General features: G+C 41.1%; 1 protein-coding gene across 2 annotated transcripts in view; it reads right to left on the reverse strand.

Annotated features, from left to right (window-relative positions):
- Positions 1-5,405, reverse strand: part of LOC111871915 (cytochrome P450 9e2) — a 63,976-nt gene extending 58,571 nt beyond the window's left edge. For both annotated transcript variants that reach the window (XM_023865319.2, XM_023865318.2), the window contains exon 1: positions 5,298-5,405. The gene's annotated coding sequence lies outside the window, so the exon portion shown is untranslated. The remainder of the gene's footprint in view (positions 1-5,297) is intronic.
- Positions 5,406-6,431: the final 1,026 nt, after the last annotated feature.

The following is a 6,431-nucleotide window of genomic DNA, read 5'->3' on the forward strand; positions in this document are numbered from 1 at the left end:
CCCAGGAGAAAAGCGGCCGAGAAGATTGGTCACAGTTTTAGTGAACAAATTACTGTCTTCTAACATCTAACACCATGCAGTATTGTAGATCGCTACCGATGTTCCGTAGGAACGTACTGCTTCTGTCTTCAGGGCAGGAAACCTTGGTAACGCACTACCAGGCTATACGATGATAACCCAGACAATATTAATCCTCACTGCAAGCGCCATAAGAACAGCAGATCTCGCATAGTCAGACTTGATTGCGTTCTGAGTGTACTTGAACTATTTGCTTATGTGATATGTCTGTGTCACTATGACATTCCATCTGTGCGACCGTATCCGGTGTTTACTCGTATGTCATGAGAGTTACAGTCCGTGATGGCCGCCCCATAGCTCAAGCGGTTATTCGCTGGCTTCCTACCGCGGCGGCCCGGGTTCGATCCCGGGTCTGGTCAAGTGGGATTTGTGGTGGACAAAGTGGCGCTGGGGCAGGTTTTCTCCGAGTACTTCCTTTTCCCCTGCCAATCATAATTCCACAAATTGCTCCACAATCACCCTCACCTATCATCTGAGGCTGGTACAATAGGCCAGAAGTGGCCTCAGTACAAGGGACTTAGTCCCACCCCACTAGCAGTAAAAAAATAGAGTCCGTGTTACTGCAGACTGAAGCAGGTCACTTGAACTCTGTGCCGTTTGTGACTTCATTTGCCCTCTTAAGTGTTTTGTACAAGAGACGTCTCATATCTATTATTTACATTTTTAATCCAATTTCTAAAGAAGAAAAATATGCTTATGAGGTTACAATGCTGTCTGTCTCTCCCACTTTTAACTTCCGAGCGGCTTGACAGATTTTCACGAAATCTGGCGTGAACGTTATGCCTTTACAGACCACACGAATCTCGTATTTTCTAATATTTCACAATTCGTAATACCAACATGGCTGGAGAAAAAATTTTAGACGTAGAAAAGAAAATAGCTCCACTTAATACAACGTGCTGAAATTATGCAAGGCAATACACCTTCGGAAAATATGCTAATTTGTCGACGTAAATTTTGTAGAACGTAATACGACAAAATGGCGACTGCATAAAATCCATAATTTAGCTCTCTCGGTTCGATGGCGATTAACTGACGAACTATAGAAATTTAGGTATGTGGAATGTTAGTATGGAGATGTTTAATAATCGCACCTGTATATTATGCATGAATTATTGTATGCACGCCGACAATACACACGTGGCTACGGTACAAATTTTTGAGGTTATATCCGACACACTTTACATAGTATAAGTCTGTACTGAAGTAATCAGATCTTCTAAATAAAATAATAGTAGTAGTAGTAATAATATTGACATTTCCAGACAATACATTTTGTTTCCGCCAGCATTCGTATCGTATTTAAGATGGTTACTTATCCACTTCTCGACGCTGTCGGGTGATAGGAAGCATGATGAATATGGAGCTAATAACGAAATGAAAATTGGCAGACAGAACCGATGTATTGACTACAAACCCCACATGACCTGACTTAGGAGTAAACCTGGGCCGTCGTGGTGGGAAGTCAGGGACTGACCTCCTGAGCTAGGCATAACTCAGGCCTAATGATATTATATCATCATCATCATCATCATCATTTGTTTTAGCAAAAATTAATATTTCCTTTCATGACACTTTCTTCGCCCTCTTTAGCTTATTGTTACTCTCAAGGGTGCAGTACAAACAAAATTGTCGGGGCTGGCTGGCACACATTTTCCAATTTAAGGGAATGGGCACGGTCAATGATGTGAGGCGTTTCTTGTTGTTTCCTAAAGATAATACGTTCATTGCTAGGCGACTAGGTAAACACATTCCCGTGGCAATGATTACTCAGGCAAGAATCGAACTTCCGGTGCTATGCAACTACGCAGTATACACGCTTCGCCAACAACAGATGCTGTTTTCTGCGTGGTCCGTGCCGAGGAGTTATCTTAAAAACAATTGGCGCTACAGTGAAGTTGAGGATTCAGTTGTGGAGTATTAACCAGCAGCAATGATTTGATGAATCTCCATTGCTAAGATTCCTTAACAAGATCCCTCTAGTGAAAACACTGCAGAGGAATAGCCATTGCGGAGAGCTGTTGCCAAGTAAAGACTAATTATAAAGTGGACTGAGAAGACTTAGTGTGGGGTGATTTGTAGTGTGGAACTCTGCAATAGTGTTTTAGTTATTTGTAGCTACAACCTGTAGGTGGTCAATAAATCTATTCACCAAACCAAACCCCGTCTATAGTCTCTAATACACGTGCCAATAATTTTACGTTTTAAAACGTAATACTGAAATACAAACTAGATTTGATATACTCACGAAGGTAACTATGAGGAGTAAAATTTTCTGATTGTAGAACTGTGAAGTCTGGAGAAAATGCGACGTTTCGGAGGAACACATTACTTCCACCTTTAGCCGAGTCTGACGCTTACTTCTGCTGGTTTCTTATTTTTGATTCTTCTAACCTTAAGACGGAGGAAACAGAGTCCTGCGAAATGTCTGTCTACCAAACTATACGGCGTTGTATCCCAGAACAAACTAATTCTCGTAATCACCCACATCAGTGGTTCTCAAACTTTTTACCTCTGAGGCCCCCCCCCCCAAGAAGAGAAAATACTCTCAGGCCCCCAGCCTGTTTTTTTTATCAAAATAGAAGTCATGGTATGTTTGGCGTTTCATTCAGTTTATTTTGTTTTTTTCTACATACTATTTAGCTGTTTTCTTACTCAAAATTAAAGTATCACAATACTAGGCCTACAATAAAAATTAGTTTTAACACTTTCAATTAACCAAATTATGTACTGAAATGAAACGATATTTAACTAACAAGTATTTAATTTTTTCTGCAAACGAAATCAAACATTTAAATGTCAAAGTTCAGTGTGATGGATGGTCCTGCTTTTGAGAACAAAGTTTATCAAAACGTGGTGTAATATCAGAAATTGCCACTCTAACTTCTTTAGCAATATTTAGCCTTGAACGATACTTTGACTTTATAGCTGCCAAAGCAGAAAAGCCTGTCTCGCATAAGTAAGTTGTTGCAAAAGGAATCAGGATCTTCAATGCTTTTTGGCTCAAAGTTGGGAATTCCGTGCCAATGTGTATCCAGAACCCCAACAAAGACAATTCCTTAAATTTACTTTTTAATGAAGTATCACTAGTGAGATCGGTGAGTTGTTCTTGCTCATTTACCTTCAGAGATGATGGCCCAGGAGCATTTTCGAATGGATTTTTAATCCAATTAAATTTATCAAAATCATTGCAAAAGTATTTCTCGAAATGAACTTTCAGCATTATGAGATGATCAAGTAGGCAGCTTTTTATGTCCATTGGAAGCACTGGATTATCAGTGTCTTGTACCATTGACACCAGAGTAGGAAACATGTCTAGCATGTCACTTTCCATTTTCTTTCTCAAGAGCTCTAATTTTCTCATGAATGCCTTCACTTTGTCATTCCAAGAAAGTACAGTCGCCTCATTCCCTTGAAGTAAAGTGTTGAGGATATTTAGTTTCTCAAATATATCTGTGAGGTAAGCCATTTTCAACAAAAAAAAATCCTTGTTGCTGAAACTGTCTGCCAGTGAGAGATTTTTCCCATTTAAAAAACAGAACACCTCATGCCTCAGCTTAAATATTCTCTTTAATACCTTGCCTCTTGAAAGCCATCTAGCATCGCTAAAAAATAACAGAGCAGTGTGTTCGGCACCCATTTCCTCACGCAGCATTTTAAAAAGTCTAGACTTCAGAGGATTTCAGAGGATGCGGCTGCTGCTGAACTATCAACGCTGTCTCTAGCATACGTGTTCTATAATTGCCGGTAAAAAGAATAATTATTAGTTATTTTGAAATTCATGATAATTAAAGCCTGTACTCATCAAAAGTTTTTCTATATGTATTTTTATTTTTTTGTTACTTTTCTAATTGATTTGGGGCAGTTTTAATTTTTATCTGTAGGAAAGTATGCTGCGCTCCCATTCAAGGCCCCCCCCCCGGGGGTCGCGCCCCACTCAAATGTTGTCACTTTCTCTCTTTGGAGATGCTAACCTATTTCGTAGCGTTCAGCCAAGGGCACATCAACGAAACTGGCAACCGCAGCGTAACCGCGATTTCCGAGAACTGTTATCATCCCGAGTTGAACCCATGCTAGTGACTGGAGCAGCGCAAATTGAGGAAACGGCAACGCAACTCGCGGAGAGATTGAAAATTTCCAGGCAACGGAACATGTAAGTCTTCTTAGGGGGAGCAAAATACTCGTAGATTTGGCTTGGGAAAGAATTTCTCATGAGACGAAGGAGTCTGGATCTAGGTTAAGTTCTTTCGAAACAATATAAGCGCCTCAGATTAAATTGTCACAGAAGAACGCATGCACCCAATGTTTTCTTTTCCTAATATTGCATTTTAGCATACTGTTGCATTAATGTCATTTATTTCACATATATTTCCCTCTCAAATACACTATATTATATAGTGACCCTTCCTCCACATTACATAGTTCGGCTGTATACAGCCATCATCAGATGTCTTCTATCTTGCTAAAATTGTTGCACAAAAAAAACAAAAAAAAATGGAATCGGTAGCAAAGTTAGTGCCAACTTTTGCGGATAGAGAGTATCGCGTGGACTGATCAACGGATCCTTACGGCCCTTAATCTCGGTTTTCTACACCGGAGCCGCTATTTCCTTTAAATAGCTCCTCAATTATCTTCACGGGGCTGAGTGGACCCCGTTCCAGACCCACTACTCAGAAAATCTGGTAGCGCCAGGAATCGAACCAGGGACCTCTGGGTCTGTAGCCAAGAACTCTGACCACTAGACCACGGACGTCAAAATTTCGTATCTCTTGTGTACGTGATATTTCCTGATTAAAATAAATTGACCTTGATTAAAACAAATTAATTACAATCTCAGTATTTTCCTTATGGTCGTCGTCCTCTCTTCTCACGCCGTCACAACCGGTTTCAAGTATCGCCATATTATTGCATTCCATTGCAGAAGGTAAGTACACGAAATTAAAAAATATAATCATGCATTACGTCATACGAACATAACCAATTAAGATGATGCGCGCAAATTAACAAATATAAAGTTTCCTCAGTGTGCGCATGCTAAACTGGAAACCAGTTGCCTTCTTGAAATACGAGATTTTTCTCGGAAATTGCGGTTGAGTTGCTATTGCCAGTTTCCATGGTGGGCTCACCGCTTTAGATTTTCACGAATTGACTGGGAACAGTGGCCACGCCCAGGCTTATATATTTCAACTTATGCGTGCATTACGTGAACTATATCTTACCTTTGTAACTTTCAACTGCGCCGTTTACTGCTCAGTCACCAACGTAGATATCTCACTCTCTCGTAAGCTGCGTACATACTGCACGGTGACGTAATACCGCTACAGTACTGCCACCCATTTTCATCTAACTACCATATACCTAGAAGGCAAAGATGTTATGATAAGTACTCCGCAGCCCTCGCAGGCTGCGCTGCAAGTATGGCTGTCGAATCGATGTGTGAGCAGTGTGTAGAGCTTTCGGATGCTCTTCAGATTGTCCTTCTGATTCAGTTTTAATTACATAAGAAAATATCAATTGCTTAAATTGAGTGTTATTCCTTGTTCAGTATTGCAGCCAATGTACGCATATTATGTCTGCCCGCGAGGACTACGACGAGAACTGTCTTCACCCGCTCGAACACTGGGATCGTGGGTTCGAAACCCACTCGAAGCATGGATATCTGTGTGTGTTTAACCTGTGTGTAGGTAGATGCCTTGCGGCGGGCTTATCCCCCACCCATTGAGTTTAGACCGCTGTGTATAGATTAAGAAACTGTAACATCGCCAAGGTCCAGATGGGCTGTAGAGCAATATATGAATTGACATGATGATACATGACTTGTATTAGATTTGAGGTTCTCACAGAGTTGAGTGTGAGGAGTAGAACTGTGTAATCTGGAGAAAGAATGAAAGGAAAACAACCATTCCGGGCGATAAAGAGGTACTTCTGCTTTGTCAACATTTAAAACTTTGTCATAATATTGAGTACCCAGTGTCAAATATACGCCAGCGTTGCGGTTAACTTTCGGTTGGTTTGGGGAAACTGAATGAACACAGGAAGTTGTTCAGAGTCGAAAGATGCAAATATGTTTTGTGATATGTGTAGGAGAGTGAACAGCCCTAGTCATGCGGAGATACAATCGCACGACCAGGCAGTACTAACAAAAGAAAGAAGGCCGTGCCAGAGCTCAAGCGTTTAGTCGCTGGATTCCCACTGCGGCAGCCTGGGTTCAACCATGGGTCTAGTCAAGTGGGGTTTTTGGTGGACAAAGTGGCGCTGGGGCAAGTTTTCTCCGAGTACTTCGGTTTCCCCCGCCAATCTTAATTCCACCAAATTCTCCATCATCATAATCACCCGGGGCAGGCTACAATAGG

This window comes from Cryptotermes secundus, unplaced genomic scaffold (genome assembly GCF_002891405.2).
Source record: "Cryptotermes secundus unplaced genomic scaffold, Csec_1.0 scaffold1780, whole genome shotgun sequence".
Classification (NCBI taxonomy): domain Eukaryota; kingdom Metazoa; phylum Arthropoda; class Insecta; order Blattodea; family Kalotermitidae; genus Cryptotermes; species Cryptotermes secundus.